The sequence below is a fragment of the Phocoena sinus genome, chromosome 5, assembly GCF_008692025.1.
Source record: "Phocoena sinus isolate mPhoSin1 chromosome 5, mPhoSin1.pri, whole genome shotgun sequence".
Taxonomy (NCBI): Eukaryota; Metazoa; Chordata; class Mammalia; order Artiodactyla; family Phocoenidae; genus Phocoena; species Phocoena sinus.
Window position 1 is genome coordinate 30,207,088 of NC_045767.1, and position 27,393 is coordinate 30,234,480.

At 39.3% G+C, this 27,393-nt stretch overlaps 1 pseudogene; it reads right to left on the reverse strand.

Annotated features, from left to right (window-relative positions):
* Positions 1-4,206: 4,206 nt before the first annotated feature.
* On the reverse strand, positions 4,207-10,363 carry LOC116753917 (annotated as a pseudogene).
* Between the last annotated feature and the right edge of the window lie 17,030 nt (positions 10,364-27,393).

Below are 27,393 nucleotides of genomic sequence, written 5' to 3' on the forward strand. Positions count from 1 at the left end.
TCAATATTCTGTAATAACCTAAATGGGAAAAGAATTTGAAAAAAATGGATACTTCTATATGTATAACTGAATCACTTTACTGTACTGAAACTAACACAACATTGTTAATCAACTATACTCCAATATAAAATAAAAACTAAAGGAAAAAAAAGGTCAGTCAGGTCTATTTGATCCAATGTGGTTTTCCTGTGTGAAACTCTAAAGCTGTGTTTTTGTTCCCCCTCACTGAAAAGACCATATGGCTTTCATTGTATAAAGATAGAATTTTATCCATCCATCTCTGTTTTAGAAGTATAAATTCAATTACACTTGATAAAGATAAAAAGGAATCTTCAAATTGTCCATTACACAAAAATAAAATAAAGGACCCTTGTGCTGACTATTTAGCCCATGAACAGAAGTAAAATGTCACGTACTTTATGGCAATTTCTACAGATTACAGCTACCACGATTTTATGTGTTACACTTTATATGGAAGTAGAATAAACAAAATTCCAACAATAACAAAAAGCACTTTGTTTCCCTCCATATTTCTTATTGAAATATTTGAAGTACAAAACTAGTTATGGCCTAAGAAGCCTTGTAATATTTGACAACACTAGTGACCACTGCTGAAAAGGTTTGAGATTTTTTTAAACAAACAATCAAGAATGGATTAATTTGATACTAATTTTATCACAATGAAGTTTTTAGTGAAGGATTCCTATTATCAGATTTTTTTCTAATTTGTTACTGCTGATAACACAAAGGTTAAAATAACAGAAAATAAAAATGAACAGAAGAACCAAATAGACATTTCTCCAAAGAAGACATAAAGATGGCCAATAGGCACATGAAAAGATGCTCAACATTGCTACTTATTAGAGAAATGCAAGTCAAAACTACAATGAGGTACCACCTCACACTGGTCAGAATGGCCATAATTAAAAAGTCTACAAATAACAAATGATGGAGAGGGCATGGAGAAAAGGGAACCCTCCTACACTGTTGGCGGGAATGTAAATTGATACAGCCACTATGGAGAACAGTATGGAAGTTCCCTAAAAAAGTAAAAATAGAGTTGCCCTATGATCCAACAATCACACTCCTGGGCATATAACCAGACAAAACTAATTCAAAAAGATACATGCACCCTACATTCATAGCAGCACTATTCACAATAGCCAAGATATGGAAACAATCTAAATGTCTATCAACAGATGAAGGGATAAAGAAGATGTGGTATATAAATACAATGGAAAATTACTCAGCCATAAAAAAGAATGAAATAATGCCATTTGCATCTACATGGATGGACCTAGAGATGATCATACCAAGTGAAATAAGTCAGAAAGAGAAAGACAAATACCATATGATATCATTTACATGTGGAATCTAAAATATGACACAAATGAACTTATCTATGAAACAGAATCAGACTCACAGACATAGAGAACAGGATTGTGATTGCCAAGGAGGAGTGGGGGTTAGAGAGGAATGGACTGGGAATTTGGGGTTAGTAGATGCAAACCATTACATATTGAATGGATAAACAACAAGGTCCTACTGTATAGCACAGGGAACTATATTCAATATCCTGGGATAAACCATAATGGAAAAGAACATAAAAAAGAATGTGTATATGTGTATTACTGAGTCACTTTGCTCTACAGCAGAAATTAACATAACGTTGTAAATCAACTATACTTCAATAAAAAATAAATAAGAACAAATCGGAAGGGAAGAGGTAAAATTGTCACTATATGCAGATGACATGACACTATACAGAAAACCTTAAAGACTACACACAAGAGCTACTAGAACTGATAAATGACTTCAGCAAGGTAGCAGGATACAGGATTAACATACAGAAATCTGTTGCACTTCTTTATGCTAACAATGAAACATCAGAAGGGGAAAGTAAAAACAATCCCGTTTTTTTTTTTTTTTTCAGTGCAGAAGCAAAGGAAAGCTTTATTTTTCGATCAAAGAATGGAGAAGTGCAAGCTTGAGCTCTCGAGGACACGCTTTTCCTGACAGGCCATGGGTGGGGCTTCTTTATAGGATTCTGGTCTGCAGGGAGGGGGTGGAGTCCTTGCGGTCCTGCACATGCATAAAAACAATCCATTTTAAAATCACATCCCCCCCCCAAAAAAAGCAGAATACATAAGAATAAATCTGACCAAGGAGGTGAAAGACTTACATGCTGAGAACTATTAAACATTGATAAAGGAAATTGGAGATGATTCAAAGAAATGGAAAGATATGCCATGCTCTTGGATTGGAAGAATTAATACTGTTAAAATGGCCATATTACCCAAAGCAACCTACAGATTTAATGTGATCCCTATTAAATTACCCATGACATTTTTCACAGAAATAGAGCAAATAATCCTAAAATGTGTATGAAACCACAAAAGACCCAGAATTGTCAAAGCAATCCTTAGGAAAAAGAACAAAGCTAGAGGCATAACCCTTCCAGACTTCAGACAATACCACAAAGCTACAGTAATAAAGACACATTTCTGTATTGGCACAAAAACAGACATATGGACCAATGGAACAGAATAAGAGCCCAGAAATAAACCCACACACCTACAGTCAATTAATCTTGGACATAGGAGGCAAGAACATACAATGGAGAAAAGACAGTCTCTTCAGCAAGTGGTGTTGGGAAAGCTGGACAGCCACATGTAAATCAATGGAGTTAGAACACACCCTCACACTCTACACAAAGATAAACACAAAATGTCTTAAAGACTTAAATATAGACATGACACCATAAAACTCCTCGAAGAGAACATAGGCAAAACATTCTGACATAAATCATACCAATGTTTTCTTAGGTCAATCTCCAAAGGCAATAGAAATTAAAGCAAAAATAAACAAATTGGGCCTAATCAAACTTATAAGCTTTTGCACAGCAAAGGAAATCATAAACAAAATGAAAAGACAACCTACAGAATGGGAGAAAATATTTGCAAATGATGCAACTGACAAGAGCTTAATTTCCAAAATATACAAACAGCTCATACAACTCAATAACAAAAAATCAAACAGTCCAGTCGAAAAATGGGTAGAAGACCTGAATAGATATTTCTCCAAAGAAAACATCCAGATGGCCAACGGGTACATGAAAAGATGCTCAACATTGCTAATTATTAGAGAAATGCATATCAAAACTACAATGAGGTACCAACTCACACTGGTCGAATGGCCATCATTAAGGGATCTACAAGCAGGAATTAACACAACGTTGTAAAGCAATTATACTCCAATAAAGATGTTAAAAAAATAAATCTACAAATAACAAATGCTGGAGAGGATGTGGAGAAAAGGGAACCCTCCTACACTGTTGGTGGGAACGTAGATTGGTGCAGCCACTATGGAAAACAGTATGGAGGCTCCTTAAAAAACTAAAAATGGAGTTGCCATATGATCCTGCAATCCCACTCCTGGGCATGTGTCCAAAGAAAATGCTAATTTGAAAAGATGCATACACCCCAATGTTTACAGCAGCACTATTTACAATAGTCAAGACATGGAAACAGTCTAAATATCCATCAGCAGATGAGTGGATGAAGATGTGGTATATAGATACAGATATAGATAAAATGGAATATTATTCAGCCATAAAAAAGGATGAAATAATGCCATTTGCAGCAACATGGATGGATCTAGAGATTATCATACTATGTGAAGGAAGTCAGGCAGAAAAAGAAATATCATGATATCACTTACATGTGGAATCTTAAAACTGATGTAAATGAACTTATTTCCAAAATGGAAACAGACTCACAGACATAGAAAACAAACTTAGGGTTACCAAAGGGGAAAGTGGTTGGGGGGGGGAGGAGGATAAATTAGGAGTTTGGAATTAGCAGATACAAACTACTATATCTAAAATAGATCAACAACAAGGTCCTACTGTATAGCACAGGGAACTATATTCAATAACTTGGAATAAACTATAATGGAAAAGAAAAAATAATCACTCTTCGTCAATTCAGGCAATTTGGGCACTCTAAAATACAATTTATGTAGGAAACTATACAGGTAAGGTAGGATAAATCCTTAATTCTTTCCTTAAATGATGATTATCAGAGTATCAGCCTGGTACAGCAGTGACTTCCAAAGGTGACAGATGAGTTTTGAGGTTCTTTTTTCCTTTTTCTTTTTTCGTTCTTTATGAACTCATGGATTTTTTTTTTTTTAAACTAGCTTCATTCACTTTATTTTTCCTATAGAAAACGATGTGGTGGCTACAGCTGGAGCCTGAGTCCTCTGCACGGAAACTCTGGTGTGGGTCTTTACAAGATGGTCAGTGAATTCCTGATATGGAGACTTGGTGAACACCGTCTCTTTCCAGAGATCAGGAGTGAGATAACTGTAGGTCTTGGAAATGGCATCAAAAGTGGCCTTGGCCAAGTTGCCCAGCGTGGCAGCGCAGCCCCTGGCAGAGGTGTAGCAGTCGTCAATTCCAGCCACCATCAGGAGCTTCTTGGGCACAGGGGCTGAGACGATGCCAGTGCCCCTGGGGGCAGGGATGAGGCGCACCAGCGGAGAGCCTCAGCGGCCAGTCACCTTGCAGGGGACGGTACGGGGCTTGCCAATCTTGTTCCCCCAGTAGCCTCGTTGCACGGGGACGATGGAGAGCTTGGCCAGAATGATGGCCCCACGGATAGCAATGGCTACCTCCTTAGAGCACGTCACACCCAAACCAACACGTCCGTTGTAATCCCCGATGGCGACAAATGCCTTGAACCTGGTCCGCTGGCCAGCACGGGTCTGCTTTTGCACAGGCATGATCTTCAAAACCTCCTCCATGAGGGATGACCCCAAGAAAAATCAGTGATCTCAGATTCCTCGATGGGCAAAGAAAAGAGACAGATCTCCTCCAGGGACTTGATCTTCACGTCCCTGACCAGGCGGCCCAGCTTGGTGACGGGGAGCCACTCCTTGTCCCCGGCCTTGCCTCCGCGAGCTCCGCGGCCGCGGCCCCGGCCCCGGACACCGCTGCAGAAGCCTGCGCGGAAGCCATCGCGGCCTCCCATTCCAGGGCCCCCGGGGCCTCCCGTAGCACCGGCGGCATCTGCTATTTGGTGCTTTTACGGAAAAAAAGCAATGAACTCATGGATTTTTTATATTTTCCACATGTTTCAACAATTGTAGTCATTATTCTTTTTTGGCTGCTCAACGTATCGCGTCTTTAGGCAGTGGGCGCCCTTTAGAACGGCTGCTGTGTCCCTTTGGCGTGTCCTCAGACGTCTTTGGGAGCTTCCTCTCCTTTGGGCAGAACAGGAAGTCCCAAGCTCACCTGAGCTTTTCCTGACCCAGACCCAGAATCGAGCATTTCTCCAAGAAGTCATAGTTTCTTTTAGTGGGGGAAATTTCCCATTTTTTCTACTCTAAAATACTTACATTTCAAAATGAAGCTGAATTTAACTACATTATCAAGTTGAAAATCAACTTATTTCAAAGACTAAAAACCCACTTATGTGCTGCTCACGAAAGACATTTTAATGAATATCACCAGGCACACACAAGTAAGATTATCAAAGCACTTTGGGCATTTCCTCACTGGTTCTGCAATATTCCCGTTAAGTTGGTACAAGATAGTTTATCCCCACCTAACAAGGTGAGCTGAATAGAAAAGCAGAAACTTAGTTGTACAGAATATTAGAGGCATGTAAACCTTAAGGCAACAGTTATGTTCTCACTATTAACAAAAACCTAGTCAAGACTTTAAAGAAGGGCTTCCCTGGTGGCGCAGTGGTTGAGAATCTGCCTGCTAATGCAGGGGACACGGGTTCGAGCCCTGGTCTGGGAAGATCCCACATGCCGCGGAGCAACTAGGCCCGTGACCCACAACTACTGAGCCTGCGCGTCTGGAGCCTGTGCTCTGCAACAAGAGAGGCCCGCGCACCGCGATGAAGAGTGTCCCCTGCTTGCCACAACTAGAGAAAGCCCTCGCACTGAAACGAAGACCCAACACAGCAAAAATAAATAAATAAATTACTAAAACTCCTACGCCCAACATCTTAAAAAAAAAAAAAAAAAAAAAAAGACTTTAAAGAAATTGTACAAAGCAGTCCAAAAACTATTATGCAAATGATACTAACCAGCAATTATTTAATTAAATGTTAGTTAAGTAACTTAAAAGAAGTGTTTTGATCATAATTTAAAATTTTTATTTCACATAAAAATAGATAAGGATTAGCCAGGGATGTAATGTACTGGCTAGAGCAAACACTTACTTGGTCAGTAAATATTTATGTGCCTAGAAACATGAGATACTAACATTAGTCTTTTGGGCTGTGACGTTTTAAATTAATTTTTAGAGATAGGATACTTTTCCTGTGACTTTAAATCAATCACAATTGAACTATTCCACAACTGTCAAAGGTAGGATTACAGTATCATGATCTCTTCAAAAGACTTAGACATATGAAGAGGAGATTGGCCTAATTTCCCGAGATATCAAATCCCTTGAGGTCCTTGGCATTTGAGAGTCCCTTGTTTTACACTGTGGTTTGGGTCAGGTTTCAAGTTATAAATCTGGATTATTCTTATTTTGGTTGCCAACTTGTCGTTATCACCATCCTAACCAGCCCCAGCCACCTCATTGTCAGGCATCTATTGTACCAAAGAGTAAATGTGAACCAAACGTATTCCTCCCGGAGGGCTCTCTCTGGATGAATGGCCCAGGAGACTTCTAATAGGACAGTTTCACTATTGGATTCTGCCTCTTTTGAGCAAATGCCTTGTCACCAGAGCTGTTACTCTTCACTGTTACTTTTCAGCTTCTTCAGGTCACAGGGCACCGTTGTGGAAAGAGCTCTGTTCTAGAAAGCAAGCATCCTAGGTTCCCTTGAAGCCCCTCTGTTAACCACTGTGTGTGATGCTGTGCAAGTCTCTGACCCTCAGTCAATCTCAGATTCCTCATCTCGAGATGATCTCTGAGGGTCATGTTGACTCCAACTTTTTCCCAATTAAAGTTACACACATGTCTCCAAATTCCACGTTGGCAAAGAGAAATACGCTCAAGGTTAGATCCAGGCTACTTCATTTGCTTCACTGCACTTTGGTTCTTTTTAGCTGGTACAAACTCAATCAATACAATGAAGTGGAGAATTTAGGAAACCAGGTGAAAGAAACCCAAACAAGCAGCAATTGAGGACTTAGACACCATCATCAACAACTTGACTGTTTCAAAATAGATGGGTTGACAAATAGGATTGACTGAATTCACCAGAAGATAATCCAATTCCTCACTTAACTTCTTTGCTGGGACACTGTCTCGCTTCAAAGTAACCTGAATGATGTAAGCCTATAATGCCTCCTCCTGGTTATGGTTATGCCCTTGGAGGCCGTGTAGCAAAACAGTAAAGAGCATGTGCTCTGGAGTTAAAGTAGTTAGATATAAATCTTACTCTATCACTAATTAGCTATGTAACTATAGGCAAGTTACTTAACCTCTCTTTGCCTCAATTTCCTTATCTATCAAACATGGTTAGTAAAAGTACCTCCCTCATAAGTAAATACATTTAAGTTCTTAGATACTGCTTGGTACAGCCTGAGCCCTCAGTAAATATGAGCTAGTATACATCAAACCAAGCTACCATTCCTGACCAAAAAAAGAATTTTGATTTCTTTCAGCATATCACCATCACCCTTCATCACCCACCACCAAAAGCTCATGAGCCACTACATTTTTTACAGATCACACAGCACCTGTGGGGACACAAATTTTCAAGGCAGTCCAATAGAGAAACCATAACTTCCAAATATTTCTGGAACACTTTCTTCAAGTGATTACCTATCCGGTTGCAAATCAATCAAACCCCTGCTGGACCAGGATTGCTCTCCGGAGAGCTGTACAAAAATTCTCTCTCCTGGCAGGGGAAGCAATCCACCTCTTCGGCACTTTTTTCCCTGAAAGGTCGTATCTACTTGTGGTCTTAGACTTACGCTGAAATGTGTAAGTCTCCCTTTTAACAAGATTCTTCAGCCCACGCCTCCTATACCACAGACCTCAGCAGCTCTCACTTCTAATACTCACAACCAAAGACTTGAACAGAGATTGAGCACTTCCTGTCCCCATGATTGCTGCAACCAGTATACTATTTTCATAAGAAAAATTTATAAATGGGTTTCATTAAATGCAAAATTTCCCCTAAATTCCTCCACGTATGCCGAATGTGGGAAGAAAATGAAAGTTACCTTCAGAAAAGTACTTTTTTTTCCTTTTCTGCCATGAGGACTAGTCAGAGTAGCTTGAAACCCTAAGAACATGCCTGAGACTTATTTGCTTGTCAATTACAAATAGATTCACATTTATAGTTCCTTAGATCACTCTGGAAGTTGCCCAGCAGCTTTCAGAAAAACAATTTCTCAGGTGCTTACATGACATGATTGAGGCAAAATGGATTTTTCTACCCAAAATGTAAATTAATTCTGGTTCACATATTGAAGTGTGTATTTTGGTAAATATATAATATGATACTGTATCCTTCTTAGCTAGCTGTAAGCAGGAGACAGTGGATTAATTCACAAACTTGGAAATTTTGCCTGGATTACAGCTGAGCAAAAAAAAATGTTTTCTTACCTCAGAAACCAGCAGACAAACATGCTTAGGAGAGGAGTGTCAGGGGAATGCGTTAGGAGGCCTGTGGGGAAAAAGAGAAAAATTACTACCATACACCTTTTTATTAACACTCTATTTAATAAATTTCACTTGCTTTTCCCCTTCAAATTAAAAGGCTTTTCCAGTTAGAACATTCCGGCCTAACATTAAGGAAAACATTGCCTTTAGCAGAAAGAAAAGAGCTACCGTCAGCTTCACATCAACCGTGAAAGGGAAAATTTTTCCAGTTGTAAAACTACAAACTGCTCTTCAATAATATCATCCATCATGATAGTAACGACAGCCGTGAGGGAGGTTGCTGGCGCCCCACCCACTACCACCCGGAGCGCCCCCCCCCCCCAGCTGCTGTGTTAAAGGATGATTAAGGAAAACAATGTCAGTGACACAAACAATGTCATGAAGCAGCCAGTCTCCACTTGAAGAACTGAAAATTGGGTCAGAAGCCAGGAAGCTTTCAGAGGATAAAAAAGAACGAACAAGGAAGAGACAAATAGAAAACATCTGATTGGCAGGGGCCACGTAGTCAACCTGGTCCGGGGTGAGAACAAGGAAATAAGTAGAGTCCAGAGTTGGCTTGGCGTTAGGGGATTGGCTGGCTGGATACACCGCATTTCCGGTCAAGCGAAGCATTTACAGGGACACACAAGTTATCTAAGTGTCTGTTTGCTGATGCGGCACCCCAGGAAGGGGGGGCTCCACCTCGGGCCTAGAAATTCAATTCAGCAGCTGATAACAACTCACTGGAGAACTGCCCACTCTCTCTGCGTGTGTACTGGGGCTGTGGGCGTGGGCACAGACAACGCGGACCGCCATCAGTTAACGACTGATGTTGAAACAGAAGATGGGCCCACTCACCCCGGGGTGGGGGGGGTCGGTCCTGCAGTGCAATTCCTGCCCCAGATCTTCCACAGGGGAAAGCTGGTCTCTAGCTTACATCACACCCTTGTTTAGTTTTTCCTCTCTGCCCTATCCCTGATTCCTTTACTCCTCTTCTCCAGAAAGCTTTCTTCCAATAAATAACCTGAACAAGAAACTGCGCATCAAGCTCCTTCCAGGGAATCCAACCTAAGAGGGGTGGTATTGCATTTGGTCCCAGGAAGCAACGCTGAGGGTGGAACGCTCTACATCCCTACCTGGCCAGTTGGAAAGGAGGCTCACGTCACTGGTGGGAGGTGGAGGGCTGCTAGTTCCCAGCTTGGTGATTGCTAAGACCTTTACCTGTGGAGAACCGGGTTGGGATTTGGGTGGAAAGCGGCCCATTAACTGGTTCAATGAGATAGGCATTTAGGGTATGTGGGAAAGAGTAACTGTAAGGCCTGGGAAATTTAAACAAGAGAAAGTGACTGGCAGGTCTATTGATTAACAGTTTAAAGCAAAGTATGAGAGCAAGAAAAGAAGGAACCTCTGGCAGCTTTTTACAATGACCCTCATCTTCTGCAGCTGGAAGGCTTAATGGTAAGAACAGCAGAAGTTGAGAGAGGGTTGGATTCCCAGCAAAGACCAAAGTCAGGGCCTTGATGGGGAAGAAGCGGGAGCCTGAGAACTGGCATGGGGATCTCTGGGTAGATGCACTTGAGAACCTGGACAGACCCCCTCCAGATTCCTATGAACTCCCGGGACTTGCGGTGGAGGCCCCTCCCCAAACACACACATTCTTACTTGAAGAGGTTTCGCTTTTTCAGCTGCCTCACTGCTTGCCCTTGTCGTGATCTGCCCCCCATATTCCCTCTTGGCCATCACACCCACAATTAGGGTCAAATCTCAGCATAATCAACCAAGGAACTGCTGGGTTTGCCAGGATAGAGGGGGATTGTCTTCCCAAGCACCACAGGGCCAGGCTAACATGAATCAGTAGGCGCCCATGGATGCTGGCGGGGCAGGGATGTGGATCAGGGAAGACAGGAGGGTGCGGAACAGGACTCATGCCGTGGAAAGGATTCGTTCAGGGTTTCCACTGCTACTTTCCGTTCATTTGAGAGACATCACTTTATTCCTGGGGTAGCAAACTGTCTTGGTCAGCATGGTTTTTCTTATACATGTAGTTTGTGATTTGAATGCTTTTATGCAGAGCCCACAACTCCCTAGTCTGTTACATGCGGTAGAATTATGTGGTCGTGTTACTTCCCTGGCCCTTGAAGATATTTGTTAGTTGTCCTGCTCTTCTCTCTGCCCCTTTGCTTTCAAGCATCAATTAAAATTCTCTTTATTGCTTTTTGAATCCCCTGAAAAGGCTTATTGCCTCTCTTTTAACATCTCTGTTTATTTACCCATTTAAACCTGGCTGTTTGTCTTATTATATTTAAATTCTATCACAATTTAACTGTAATTAATTCCTTATTTATTCATTCTTATCCAAGCTTCTAATCCTTCAGATTGCCTTCCAAAACATCTATATATTATCTACTGTTCGTGTGTGAACTTGGTTTTCTGTCATTTATCACGTATGAATTTATAAAATGGTATATATTACAATAAACATGAAATTTTTCACAATCTATTATGGTGGGAAAGATAAGTTCCCACTAAAATGTTTGTGTTAATTAACAATTGGTCATATGCTATTTACCAGACACCTTGCTTAAATGCATTATATCATAATCCTCACAACAGCCCTATGAAGTAGTTAATATTGTCTCTGTTTTACAGATAAGAGAAAACAAGAGGAAACTTAAACAACATATTCAGTCACACATCTAGTGATTGAAAAAAGCTGGGCTTGAAGTTGATTAACCTGAGATCAGAGCTCCTGCTCTTAATCACCACATTGTTCTAAAATTCGTTACTACCTTATAAATATCAACTTATTCTAGAAGTTCTCTGTCCTTGTTGGCTTACTTACTAATTCTTTTGCCTCATAAATTCCTCTACCTCATTTTTATTCACAGGGATTAAAACTACAGAATGAAAGGAAAAGAATCTCACGTGTATCTAACACTAGATAAGGTCCAATCATAAGAAAACTTACAATTTCCCATTAAGCCTGCCAGCTTTTAGATGAAGTTTAGCCTCCGACACAGGACCAAGAAAGACTCACCGGCTCCAGCTCACAGCTCCAGCCACCATTGCCTTGTTCCCCTTCCTTCAATCATTCTGGTATGTTCTCAGTTCTTCCAAGGAGCCAGCTGCTCCCCATCCAAGGGCCTCCACGTTCACCTGTTCTTGTGGTCAGAAGTGGTCTTTCTACCTCTCTCTTCCTCCTGTCAAACTCTCCCTTCTCCTCCTTCCCGTCTCAGCTTCAGTGTCAGATCCTCAGGGACATCTGTCTGCACCCTGGCAGACCAGGTTAGAGTCTAGCATCTCACACTATAAGCAGGTTCTGTCCTCATCATCACCATTCTAGTCCCCAGATGGTCTAATACTCTGTGAGGGTGGGTCATTTTATACCCAGCATTCTGTGCAGTCCCTGCAACATAAGTAGAGTCTCAACATTTTTTGAAGGAACGAATTGAACATAAAAATAAATGAATAGGGCTTCCCTGGTGGCGCAGTGGTCGAGAGTCCGCCTGCCGATGCCGGGGACACGGGTTCATGCCCCGGCCCGGGAAGATCCCATATGCCGCGGAGCGGCTGGGCCCGTGAGCCATGGCCGCTGAGCCTGCGCGTCCAAAGCCTGTGCTCCGCAACGGGAGAGGCTGCAGCTGTGAGACGCCCACGTACCGCAAAAAAAAAAAAAGTATAAACAAAGTGAGGAGAGAGTGGGCCAGAGCTAGAAAATTCTTGTTAATCATCCCAAGTTACTTTTACTGCTTTCTGTCCCCACTCTCTTGAACCCACTTATTCCTCAGCACCACTTCCCTCCATTTCCCCAAGTAGCTGGGGTTCCATAAGTGAGGCCCGTGTGGAGTGACGATGGCGTGTACCACGCAAGAGCTCACACCGTGCCTCCTTGAGCTGTGCACGAGCAGGCAGTGTCAGTCCTGGTTAATTAACCCCCATGACACTTTTCAAGCACCCTCCATTCGTCACTCAGTAATAAGCACAATCCTTGGTTTCTAAATTTTCTCATTATCTGTAATTACTCTTTGAGGCACATGAGATGTTAACAGGAATAAGTACAATTATCCAGCTTTGCAATGAGAAGCCATACTTACCGACACTGTGATTAGGACATCACTAAATATAGATGTGGTCATCTTAGGCTGAGTGCCAGTTCAACCAAATGATTGAAAGGCACCTTTTCCAGATGGCTGGGCTGATTGAAATCAGATGATTACACCATGTTTTTTACTGCATATTTGTCCAGGAATATAAGGGAGTATTGTTATCAGAATGTTATCAAAAAGTGTTGAGGACTCCTGGAGGCACAGGTCTAGTAGTCTGAGTAGCAACAACTGAGAGAAGTGGACTGAGAAAAGAGAAGGAAAGGAAAGCAGATCTCTTATCTCCCCATCCCATGGGGAGTGCCAGGGAAATATCTACCGGGGGTAGATTTGCCCAAGAATCCTACCCTACCCCACTCCCCCATCCCACTCTGCTCCACCGAATCCAGATGACCCTGAGAACGAAGGGTCTCCTCCTGCTTTCCACGGCTGCTACACAATAAACTGATTGGCATCATTTCTCTCTACACCTGCCTCCTGATCTGTTGGGGGATTTCATAAACCTCGCTCTGGCAGTGTCTCCGCGTAGCCTACACAAACAACCTACAGAAGTTTCAGTGGAGAAAGATATTTACGTAAACACAGCAAAGCCTCCGAAACTCAAAGAAATTATCTTGCAAAAATGTGCCCTTGATTATAAGAGATGTATCCATCAGGATCCACAAATAACAGAAACCGAGCTCACGATGGCTTAGGCGAAAAAGGTACTGAATAGTCCACAGATGGTAAGGTCAGATCAGTATAGCTGGGGCCAGTTGTTAAAATGTCAGTGATCTTTCTCCGTCTCTGTCTCTCTGTGTCTCTCTCTTCCTCTCCCTCCCTCTCTCACTCTCACTCTCACTCCCCAGTGTTGCATTTCTCTTTGTGGGATTCCGTCTCTGGCAGGCTCTCCCCAGGGGGTGGCAAAATGACTCCCAGCTGCACCATCATTATGGCTTATCAGCTTCGCATCTCTGGCAAAAAGAGAGGGAGTAACTCTCTCAAGAGCCCCTGCAGAAATCCCAGGATAGAGTATTATTATCCTGATTGAGATCAAGTGTTCATCTCTGGGGCCAGTCAATGTAAACTTAGGGATGAGAAATGCTGATTGGCCAGGCCTGGATCACATGGCCAGGAGATGAGCTCAGCCCCATCTAAGCTGATAACTGGGAAACGCTGTTGCCCAAAGAAAGAGCAATAAGGAGAAACGAGCCCCAGGCTGATAATAAGATAGTGCCCATTTCCGAAGGCACAGGGCTTTCTGCTTTCTAGAGGTATCTACTCCCCTGCCTCATTCCCCATTTGGCCTACAGGAATCTTTCCCTTCTTTGGGCTGATTGGTTCTCCTACAACAACAAAAATAATAGTCGCTCACCCTTATATGATACTTACTATATGCTATTTACATGTTTTCATTTATGTATTCCTCACAGCTTCATATGAAGTTGTTACTATTACCACCCACATTTTATAGATGAGGAAACTGAAACACAGAGAAGAAAATAATTTGGCAGCTTTACACAGCTAGTAAGTGGTGGAACCGAGGGGCAAGTCTAGCAGGCTGGCTCCAATGGGTACTAACGTCTACCTTGCTATTTTGCCTTTATAATAGTTTTCTTTTGTTGCCATTTTATACAATTAGACTGCTTAAAGCATGGTTTCAAAAGCAAGGATGATGCTGAAATCTTTTTCACTCCAGGTTTACATAGAATTCTAATCTCAGAACTCAATGACTCTGTAGTGGGTAAAGGTAATTGAAATGTCTTAAAGATTTTTACATGTTGAGTTTTTGACTCGATCCAAAAAAAGAAAAGAAAAGCCTTGGAAATAGAGGAAGTCTCAAAAAAGATCCTCTATAGCAGTATTTCTTAAGCTTCACTTATTCACAAATTTTCTATATCCATACAACACCTCAACTATTATTTACTTGGTATTTTTATTGAACTTGATCTTAAATTGACTCACTATTTATTGGCCCTGACTCCAGCCTGAAGTACCTGAACTCATGGAGTTGGTGTTCTAATCGTCTTTTTCCTAAAACATATTAAAAATAAGCACCTGGGAAATCATATTACAATGAGATAACACTCATGTCACCAGAAAGGGTAAAATTAAAAAGACTGACAATAGGACAACCAAACCACTCATGCATTATTGGTGGAAATATAAAATGGTACAAGCGTTTTATATTTTTTCTAAAGTATAGAAAAAATCTGTTTCTTATAAAACTAAAAGATACACCTAGCCTATGACCTGGCAGTTAGAATCCTACCTGAGAGAAATAAAAATGTATTTACACAAAAAGACTGGCGTAAGAATGCTTATAGAGGCTTTATTCATGATGGTAAACTGGAAACAGACAAGAGAACGGATAAACAAACTGTGGTCTATTAACAGAATATTATTCAGCAACATAAGGGAATAAACTACCAATGTACACAGAAAAATGAAGAAAAAAATTAAGCTGAGTGAAAGAAGTCTTACACAAAAGAATACATATCATATGATTCCAGTTAATTGAGGTTCTAGAATAGGTAAACTTATCTATGGTGAAAAAAAACCAGAACAGTGGTTACCTGGGGATGAGATGGGGACAGAGACGAAGGAGGAACAGGCATAAGGGAGCTTTCTGGGGTGATGGTACTATTCTGTATTTTACAGGAGTTTGGGCTACATAGGTATATATATTCATTTTGTCAAACTCAGTAAATTTTACTAATATAGAAAAATAAACAAAATAGATAATCAGTAAGGACCTACTGGATAGCACAGGGAACTCTACACAATATTCTGTAATAACCTACGTGGGAAAGAACCTGAAAAAGAATAGATATGTGTATATGTATAACTGAATCACTTTGTTGTACCCCTGAAACTAATACAACATTGTAAATCAACTATATCCAAATATAAAATAAAAACATTAAAAAATGCAAAAAACCCCCCAAAAAGAAAAAGAAGCTATAAACAAATATTGAACTCATTAATAACCTGCATGCAGAAGGGTTTTAGGGGAAATGCACCGGTGTCTGCAATGCATTAAAAATAAGATGAATCGATGGCTCCATCAAGGGGTGGCTAGAAGGTTAGATATGTGATGAAGCAAGTACAGTGTGATGTCGATGGAGAATCTAGGTGGTAGGTTTATGGCCGTTCGCTGTAAAATTCTTTCCAATCGGCTGCATTTTGAAAATTTCCATAATTAAATGTTGGATGAAAAGTAAATACCTAACCATTAAAATAAACTGTTCACTTAGCTACCACTTGAAAGCACTTCATCTCCCTCCAGTGGTACGTGTTCAGAGCCTGCAAACACTGCTGGAGCAGAAACTTGCTTTTTCTTGACATCTAGATTTGCAGAAGAACATCTTTCCAGCTCTGTTTAAGCCTATAAAGCTGACTGAAAAAGTTGTGGTTCAGGTTCATATACATCTCTTCGCTTTTCAAGTCACAAATTACACATTTTCTCCTATTTGTCTCAATTCCAAGCTTTCCTGAAACAAAGGAACAACTGACTAAAATTTTGTAGATGAGCTCTATTCTCCTTCAGGAAGGTCATTCTTTAGGAAAAGAGAGGGATTTGGCTTTTGGACGTCTTGGTCACTGAACAAATATGTCTCTAATTTAACAGCATGATGGAAAAAAATGAAAGCTGATCATTATGGAACTTTGTAAGTTTTATAGGTGCCGCCACTTAAACCATTGCCTGAGATACTGTTAAAGTTTCAGTTATAGTATGCAGTTATCAAATATTTGAATCCAATAGCAACCCATACCAGTAGTGATCTGGACTAAAATATATTTGTGTGACAAATAAATGACTGTCATTCACAAGGTTTAAACAATAGTCCTTAATCAAAAGAAATTGAGAATGCTAGAGAAGCAGAGCAAGCAATATAAAACAAATTAGAATAGAAGATTTGGAGCTAGGCAGAATAAACAAAATGATTATTTTTTAAGCCATGACAATTACTATCTTGATCAAGAGAAGAAAAGCACTAACAACAAATATTCAGCAGTCTGAAAGAGTTTGAATAGCTATTAGCATAGATTAAATTTGTGTAGAAAAAAAATAGCACATGGGCTTGTTACTTGCTATGGTATCCAAAAAAAATTCAATGCCTATAAAATGCAGAAATTGTTCTAATTAGGCAATGATAATGACTCTGTTTATTAGAATTGTAATTCAAATGCAAGCTTCCATTTTACATAATCTAGCACTAAAATGAATAAATTAATTGCTTTTAGGAAAAAAGAAACCCAGATTGCTATTTGCTTTATATCTGTGTATATGTGTATAAACTAATAGAGGGTAGGAATCAGATCAATGTTTCTTCTTCTTATAATATCTACATGAAAGTTATACTTATTAACTACCTAGATGAGATCTACTCTTAGACAAACTAATGATAACAAGTTTATTTGAAATTTAAAAAAATGACAGTGATGCAAAAAGAAAAATTATTGAGCAAACATTAAGACTATAAGCCTTCAAAACTGCCTTCTAAGGGAAGAGGCAAACCTCTGTGGCTATAGCCAAATATAAATTACAGATCCCTAAAAAAAAAAAAAAAAAAAAAAAAAGGACAAGAGAGGATCCTGCCAAGAAAACCAGAGTAAGGAAACTATGGATTCTGTCTTGATCTCTCCCATTTGGTAAAATGGAAAACTCTTGTTGAAACCGTGTGATGAACAGACGAACATGACTGGGATCATGCATAATGCAGTGGTACAGATGCTGGCAGATTCACACAAAGACACTTCCATTTATTTTTCATGGGCTTGAAAACTGATCTCTACAATGGTCCCACGTGAGTGTATTTTTGGCTTAACAAATCTCCCAGAGTACTTTGATTTTCTTTGCATCCTAAATGAAGCTATCCATCATGGCTATGCCTCTTAATTGGCAAAATCGAAGAGATGGAAAGGAAGCCAAGTTTCTGATTAAATTAATGTGCCCATTTGCTGAATTATAGAAGACCTCTTGCAAACCCCAAATGGATCATGTGGTTTTTCTTGGACTAGTTTTTTAAAACTGAATGAATGATAGGACCAACTCTGACAAGCCAGGCTTGAAATGAACAGCTATAGGGTTTCTTCCTAGGCTCCCCAAGGTAGAATCACTTCGTTACCCTCCCCAGTCTCCTGTCAGAGAAATTTCTCATTATCCTGTCTCATTATATCCCCGTCAACCCCTCTCATTGCACACTCACTCAAATACTTCAGTCTCCAGAAACTACCTATGTACTTAAAACTAAAGAAATATTGAAGCTAATTGGACTAGGTATCACTACGATGGAGTAGGCATCTAGATTAGGGAGTAAAAATAATAAAACGCTGACATGGTTCCCAGTATCCGTAATGTGGGGAAGTTGGCATCCTGCAGCAGGTCTGTGGGTTCTGGTGTCGGGTATAGGTTTTAGTTCTGAACCACAATATTTCCCCTCTAGACATCATTTGCACAGTTTGGAAATCACACTCACAGATCCCTGGAAGGGCCATACAGACCCACCTGGGGAAGCTATTGAAAAGGGGCATTTGACCATTTGTAATTGCAAGTCTGCACCTAGTTCAGGGCCTGGTACAAAGATAAAGAATGCAACGTAAAGGGTTCCTTTAAGATATCTGATTGAGAACAAGTCTTTCTTTTCTTCCATCTCACTGAAATGACAGACGAATAGAATCTAAAATATAAAAACCTGGGCTTCCCTGGTGGCACAGTGGTTGAGAGTTCGCCTGCCGATGCAGGGGACACGGGTCTGTGCCCCGGTCCGGGAAGATCCCACATGCTGTGGGGCGGCTGCGCCTGTGGGCCATGGCCGCTGAGCCTGCACATCCGCGTCTGGAGCTGGTGCTCCGCAACGGGAGAGGCCACAACAATGAGAGGCCCGCGTACCGAAAAAACAAACAAAAAACCTATTTTAAGAAGATAATTCATAATTTTCTTCTTTTCTGGAATATTTTAACTTAACAGACATAAGCCTCAAACATCAGAAGCAAGTTTAACTTAACTCAATCCTGATTGATTTGCTACTCGAAGTGTGAATTTTGGGCCATCATCATCTACATCAGCTGGGAACTTGTTAAAAATGTACATTCCTTCTCCTAGACTTACTGAACCATTCTTTGCATTTTTGACAAGATCTCTGTGTGATTTTGTGGACACAAAAATTTGAGAGACACTGAGCTGGATGCTGGGGAGGTGGGTACTTCAAATGAAAAGTTGTATGGAACTTGGGCTAGGTTGGTTTCAAGGCACACTGGAGCAGAGGAAAGCCAAAGTTATACAGAAACAGAAATGGCTGGAAGAGGCCATGTTGTCAAGGGAAGAGGAAAAGCAGAGTGGAGAGAAGCAGAGACAAGAGGCCCTGGGACAAGGGACTGAGAGAACTATTCCAACTCCTTACGTTCCTGCCCAATCCTCAGACCCAGAGATCTCTCACTTCAAATCTTGGATGGATACCCTATGATCTGTGGCAACTTTACATTTAATACTTCGTTAGGGCAAGTCTGATGCTAATCCCTGATTAGCTCTATATGATTTTCCTGTGTGATGTAGTTGCTATCAAAACTAACAAGATTTGGGAAGTTGAGTGCAAAAAGGGAAATAAATCACTTAGTTCTCCACAGGATCTGGGCCACATCTGGAGTGTGGCACTCAGTTTGGACACCTCATGTCAAAAAGGATCCTGGCACCTTTGGACTTCCCTGGTGGTCCAGTGTCTAAGACTCCATGCTCCCAATGCAGGGGGCCCGGGTTCAATCCCTGGTCAGGGAACTAGATCCCACATGCCACAACTAAGAGTTTGCATGACACAACTAAAGATCCTGTGTGCCGCAATGAAGATCCCGTGTGCTGCAACTAAGACCCAACGCAGCCAAATACATAAATAAATAAATAAATATTTAGGCGGGGGAAGAAAAGGATACTGAGGGTACTGACACCCTGGAGTCAGACCTCCAAAGAGGCATAGTCTGAACTACGTCTGAAAATATAATCAATAGAAGAACGGACAACAAAAGCAGGGGTATTTGGCTCCTGGAAAAGAAGATTCTCAAGATACATCTTGAAAAAGGAGACACTATTTTCTAATATTTTAAGGATTAGATAAAGAATTGATCTTTCTAGATGTCAGAGCCAGCCCAGTGGGTGGCTGTGAACAGCTCACTGTAAGGAAAAATTTTCTTACGACCCCCACGGCATTACAAGCTGTCTTTTGAAGTACCAAGCTCCCTGTGACCACAAGTCTTAAGTCGAAAGCTGAAGCCAAAAGACCCTCTTCAGAGACTTGGGAGAGAAAATTCTACTTTGATCATGGAACTAGAAGACCTTTGAGATATGCTGTATCTCTAAGGTTGTCCAGTTACAGGGCTAGAATTATAAAGGCTCTTTTCCCTCGTTTACTCTTGAGCAGGTAGAGTGACTGCTTTAGTGATCCGAGTGATCGCCGAAGTCCAGATTTTTCTATTTGCCTTATTTTCTAAGAACTCTGCTGAGTTTTATGAGATTTTGAATAACAAGACGGTAACGATTGTGAGGGAGTAAAAAGTCATTTGGAGTCCAAGAGAGAAATTGAAAGAAAGCTATGAGTTTGGAATGAGAAAGGAACAAAAGCTGGTTCTAAGAGTTCTAATATGGCAGGGGGTTAAAAAAGCTGTTAGAGGCAGAGGACCTTGAAGCTTCTGCTTTCTTGCATTTGTTATCTTTATTTCCTCTCTATTTTAATTGCTTAAAAACTTATCCCTATCAACTATCTCATGAAGGCAGGAAGTACAGACACTTTCATTATCATTTCCAGCGCAGAGCAAACATAAGCAAGCAATGCTGTATGAATCTGTTGAGTAATTTAGCAAACACAGAAAGTTGCACAAGGATTTGAAAAGCAGAATTGAAAACTTAAAGTTAATGGGAAAACCTAAACGACCAATTGCTAAAGGTCAGATTTGTTAATAGAAGAATGAAGCAAATCAAAGCAGCAGAATTTGAATGACTCTTCTCATCATACTTATGAACATCAGATTTTACCATCCCCAACCAAGTAATTTCTTATGAGACTCCAAATGCCAATTTTCTATTTTTCTCTATATTGCCTCCTAGTTTGTACACAGCCTTTCTTTCCTCATAACCTCTGTTATCTCATTCCTCTTTTTTATACCTCTATTTGCCCAAAGTGTTCAGTATGTGTGGTAAACAGCATTCTCTGCCTCTCTTCAGACTTCCAACTGTGGAGGAAAATTCCCAGCTCAGAAACATGTTAATCTGGCATACATGCTCCATGGCTTCAGGGATCCAGAGTTCAGAAGACCCAACCCAGACAAATGCAAGGAATGTGAATAATTCTGCTTTGGAATCCATGAAGTGCTCAGTAAAATTTAGGGACAATATATTTTGTGTTCTTTTCACCCTTTTTTTCTTTTGGCAACTGTGAAACGCACATTTTTTTCACTTTTATATTATGATATATGGGTAGTTTACAGAGAAATAATAACAATAGAAATACCTATATACCTACTACTAAGACTTAGAGATAGCACATTACCAGGACCTCAGAAGCCTTGGATGCCCATCACTGAAAGGTCTCCTCTCTTAGTGCCAAAGACAACTACCCTTCAGAATTTTTTGTCAATGATTCCCTTGCTTCTCTTTATAAGTTTTCCATGTAAGCCTACATCCACAAACAATACACTGTTTAGCTTTACCTGCTTATAACTTTATATAATGGAATTATTTTGTACATAAATTTTTCTTCTTTTCTGTTTAAATATTGTTTGTCAGATTAATCCACTTTCATGTGCATAGCTATAATTCACTTAACTGCTCTACAGTATTCCATAATAAACCTATACACTGATTTCTTATCACGTTACTGTTGATGGATATTTATACAGGCTCCAGATTTTTTGCCATTGTAAACACTCTTGTATGTGCCTTGAGATATATTATTGGTATAAGAGTTTCTCTAGGATATATACCTCAGATTAGAATTGCTAGGTTGTAAAATATGAACAATGTTCAAATTTGCTTGGTAATGCCAACATGGCGATACCAATTAACACCCCACCAGCATAGAGTACTGGTTGTTCCACACTTCTTGCCAAAACTTAGGTCTGACTTTAAAATTTTTGCCAATGAGTGTGAAATGATATCTCATTGCGGTTGGATTTCCCAATTACTAATGTGATTAATCATTTCTTCATGTGTTTTTTTTTTTTTTTTGTATAAATTTATTTACTTATTTTATTTTTGGCTACATTAGGTCTTTGTTGCTGCCCATGGGCTTTCTCTAGTTGCGGCGAGCCTGGGCTACTCTTCATTGTGGTGCCTGGGCTTCTCACTGAAGTGGCTTCTCTTGTTGAGGAGCACGGGTTCTAGGTGCGCAGGCTTTAGTAGTTTTGGCACATGGGCTCAGTAGCTGTGGCTCACGGGCTCTAGAGCACAGGCTCAGTAGTTGCAGTGCACGGGCTTAGTTGCTCCACGGCATGTGGGATTTTCCCAGACCAGGGCTCGAACCTATGTCCCCTGCTTTGGCAGGCAGATTCTTAACCACTGCATCACCAGGAAAGTCCCTCTTCATGTGGTTTTTGGGGGCATATTTGTGTTCCCTTGTCTGCCTTTCTACTGCATTTTCTTTCTTGTTCCCTTTAGGAAGTATGTATATATTCTAGGTTTATATCATCCTTTGTCAGTTATATCTATTGCAAACTTCTTTTCAAAGTTACATCTTGTATTTTTACTCTCTTTGTGGTGTATTTTGAGGAACAGAAAAGTTCTTAATTTTAATAATTTATTGATATTTTCCTTTTTGAGGTCTTAAGAAATTTTCCTTTAACCCAAGGTTATTAACATATGCTCCTATAAATATTTCTAAAGGCATTCTAGCTTTGCTTTCCACATTTAAGTTTATATTCTACCTTAGATAGATTTTTTTGGTAAATGTGTAAAGTAGGGATCTGTTTCATTATTTTCTGCACAGTTAACTGATTTTCTCAGGTGTACTTGCTGATACTCCATTCTTATCCCACCGATGTGCATTACCTACTCTATCATCTTTCAAGTTTTCATGTATGGGTATTTTATATTCCATTTGTCCATTGTTGTTATATTTCTACAATGACACTACACTTCTTAGTGGCTATAGGTTTATAATAATTTCTGATACCTGCTAGATCAAGTCCTCCTATTTAATTCTTCTTCATGGGTAACTTTTTTTTGTAAATAAGTTTATTTATATCATATTTTAGATTTCACATGTAAGTGATATCATATGGTATTTCTCTTTCTCTTTCTTTTTTTTTTTTTGAGGTACGTGGGCCTCTCACTGTTGTGGCCTCTCCCGTTGGGGAGCACAGACTCCGGACGCACAGGCTCAGTGGCCATGGCTCACGGGCCTAGCTGCTCCACAGCATGTGGGATCCTCCCAGACCAGGGCACGAACCTGCGTCCCCTGCATCGGCAGGCGGATTCTCAACCACTGCGCCACCAGGGAAGCCCTATCTTTCTCTTTCTGACTTACTTCCCTTAATATGATAATCTCTAGGTTTATCCATGTTGCTGCAAATGGCATTATATCATTCTTTTATATGGCTGAATAATATTCCAGTGTGTGTGTGTGTGTATACAACATCTTTATCCATTCATCAGTTGATGAGCATTTAGGTTGTTCATGGATAACTTTTGACTTTTCATAAACAGCCTATACTCATTTAAATTTACCCACATATTTTCCCTTTCAGTTGGTCTTCTTTTCTTATATTTTCATGATTCGACCTGGTATCATTCCACTTCTGTCTGAAAAATTACTAGTATTTCTATTGGTGCATGTCTTCTGGTGTCCAATTTTCTGTTTTTGTTATCTAAAGTTTTAATTTTGCCTTCATTTTTAACAATAATTTTTGCTGGATGTAGAAATCTAGTTATTTTCTTTCAACACTTTATATTATTCTATTTTCTTCTGCCTTACATCATTTCTGTTATGTCTTTTGAAATTATGTTTCTTATTTCTGAATGCTTTAAAAGTGTTATTTTCATTGTATTTAAGCTTTTAAATATTTATCTTGTTTAATTTTGTAGCATTTCTTTAATCTGGTTTATTATTTTTCATCTGTTTTGGAATATTCTCAGACATTATATCTTCAAATATTGCTTTTACTCCCATCCTCTCTTTTCAACCCTTCTGGAATTAAATATATATATTTGGTGTGTGTTAGAAGTTTTTTTGTGTGTCTCATGTATTGTGCTTTTTGTATTTTTCATTTTTTCTCTTTCTCTTCATGTTTCAGTATAGATATTTTCTATTGACCTAATTTTCTAGTTCACTAATTCTCTCTTCAGCTGTGTCTAATATGTTAAACCCATTTACTAAGTTCTTTATTTCAGTTATTGTAATTTCCAGTTGATTATTTTTAATAGATTCAAATTCTTGCTGAATTCTTTTTTCTCAGCCTTTATATTCTTCAACATGTAAACCTAAGTTAACTTTAAATCCATGTCTAATAACTTCAGTAATTGAATCTCCTATAAATCTGTTCATTTTGCCTGTAGTTCTTTTTTCCTCTTCTCCTGGCTTTTGGTCAATTGTTTATCTCCTGGGTTACCTAATAATTTTTTATTAAATGCCAGACATAGCATATACAAAATTGAAGAAATAATCAGAGGTTTTCAATGATGTTAGGTTCCTATAGAGAGGGTTCACTTTTTGCCTGTAGCAAAATTAAAGTTAAGATCACTTTAATCCTATTTGGGAATGAGCTAATTTGAATCTGTGTTTCTTTGTGAGAGCTGGACTGTTTCTAGTTAGCTCTTAATCCCATTTGGGAATGAGCTAATTTGAATCTGTGTTTCTTTGTAAGCGCTGGACTGTTTCTAGTTAGCTCTTTTGCCTAGGGTGTAGCATTCAAAGATCCTTTATGAAAGCTTGCATTGGTTATCAGGGCCACTCCTCTTTGGCAGGCCCTAAACTCTGATTTTTTTCTCCTAGCCCCATAAAACTGTTGAAAGCTCTGTTAAACCTTTCTTCATTTGACTGCTATTCTCCTCTTATCCTTTTAGTCTTCTGTTTAGAAGTTGGCAAATGCCTCAAGAAGAAAAGTGACAATAAATGTCAGTTTCATCTCTTTGCATTTTCCATTCCTTCTCTCCAAGATTTAACCCTTCAAATTCTCACTGCCTTAGTAGCTCTCTGATGCCTTCAAATAGATTGTTGTATTTTATGCAATTTTCTAATTATTCACAGCAGGAAATTTCTGATATGCTAGAATTTTATAACTTTCCATTTAAATTTTAGAATCAGTTTGTCAAGTTTTACTTTAAAAACATGAAATTTTTATTAAAATGTTATTGAATCTAATTATCTGTTTGAGGAGATATATTAAGACCTCCTATCCATGAACATGGTATATCTTCTTTAGGGTATCTTTTGTATCTTTTCATCAAGTTTTAAATTTTCTCCAACATAGCTTGGACCCTGTTAGATTTATTCATGGTTACTTCATATTTATACTACTATTGTAATTAATATGTATTTTAACTATATTTTCTAATTAGTATCACTGAGGTATAATTTTGTATTACTTCTTGCAATTTAACTGTAGATTCTTTTGTGTTCTCTATGAACAACTGTATCATATTAAAATAATGAGAGTTTAAGTTCCTTGTTTTCAATCTTTACATATTTAAAAAAATTTAATCACATTATTTTTGGAATTTTATGGTGCTGTCAAATTACTGTCTACAACATCTAGTGCTATGTTGCGTGGAAGTGATGCTAGTAGGGCATCCTTGATTTGACTCTGATCTTCAACATTTCACCATTAAATATAATGTTTGCCATGGGATTTTAGCAGATTTTCCTTCACCAAATTAAGGAACTTCACTTTTCTTTGTATTTTGCTAAGATTGTTGTCATACATGGATGTTAAATTTTATTGAAAACCTTTTCTGCATTTATTTTTTTTTCTTTTTATTTGTTACTGTTATACTTATTGGTTTAAATACTTAACCAAATTTTCATTTATTATATAATTGCCATTTGGTCATGAAATGCTATCTTTTAAATAAATTGCTGAATTCTTTTGTTAGTATTTTGTTCAGGCTTTTTACATCTATACCCATAATTGACTTTGGCTTGTAATCATTCTTTCTTGTGCTATACTTATCTACTTTAGAAATAAGTGTTGTATTAACACCATAAAATGAGGTAAGGAGTGTTTTCCTTAAAAAAAAAAGACTTAATTTTTTTAGAGCAGTTTTAGGTTCACAGCAAAATTGAGAGGAAGGTACAGGGATATCTCATATGCCTCTTGCCCCCACACATGCATAGCCTCCCCCATTATTGATATCCCCCACCAGAATGGTACATTTGTTACAATTGATGAAACTACACTGACACATCATAAACACCCAAAGTCCACAGCTTACCTTAAGATTCACTCTTGGTGTTGTACATTCTCTTAGTTTGGAAAAATGTATGACATGTATCCCTCATTAGAGTATCATCAGAATATTTTCACTGCTTTAAAAATCCTCTGTGTTCCACCTATTCATGTCTCTCCCTTAACCCCTGATAGCTCATTTCTTTTTAGTGCTAAATAATATTCCATTATCTGGATTATCACAGTTTATTCATTCACCTATGGAAGGACATCTTGATTGCTTCCAAGTTTTGGCAATTATGAATAAAGTTGTTATAAACACCAATGTGCAGGTTTTCGTGTGGACATAAATTTTCAACTCCTTTAAGTAAATACCAAAAAGTTGATTGCTGGATATTATGCTAAGAGTATGTTTAGTTTTATAAGAAGTAGTCAAACTGTCTTCCAAAGTGGCTGTACCATTTTGTATTTCCACTAGCAATGAATTAGAGTTCCTGTTGTTCTAAATTCTTGCCAGCATTTGGTGTTGTCCATGTTCCAGATTCTGGCCATTCTAATAGGTGTGTAGCAGTATCTCATTGTTGTTTTAAAATGTAAATTAAAAATTGTGTGGATCATCTTTTTATATGCTTATTTGCCATCAACATATCTTCTCATTTTCCTTTTTTATTCTATGGAAGTATTTGTGTAATATAAGAATTAGCTATATCTTGAATATTTGGTTGAATTTGACTGTTATGTCAGTTAAGATTAAATCAAGGAAGCAAACAACTAGGTATATGGAATAAAGAAGTTATTATAGAAATTATATCTTACCTAATTGCAGGAGGAGCTGGGAAAGTAAGATCCAGAGAAGGGATTTGGACGGTCAGAGAAGTCACTGATCAGCACTCTTGATGCAATGGAATGCATGGATAAGGTGAAGTTTATCCATGCAGAGAAATCTGCACACCAGGCACTCTTACCTTTCAAGTGGTAGCTGAAGCAGAGCTGGTGGGGACGTCAATGGAAGATGTCTGCATCTGTGTCTAGTGGTGGAACTGGGATCACTGGTGTGCATCAGGGTCAACAGTCAGGAAAAAGAGATTAACACCAAATAAGGGAGAGAGAGAACAATCTGCAACCTGGCAGCAATCACTATGGGGAAGAGTGAGGACTCACTGGAACCTGTGCATCTGTCTTTCACTGCATCTAACCATGATGACCAACTGTAACACAAAAACATACAAGGGGGCTTCCCAGGTGGCGCAGTGGTTGAGAGTCCGCCTGCCGATGCAGGGGACACGGGTTCGTGCCCCGGTCCGGGAAGATCCCACA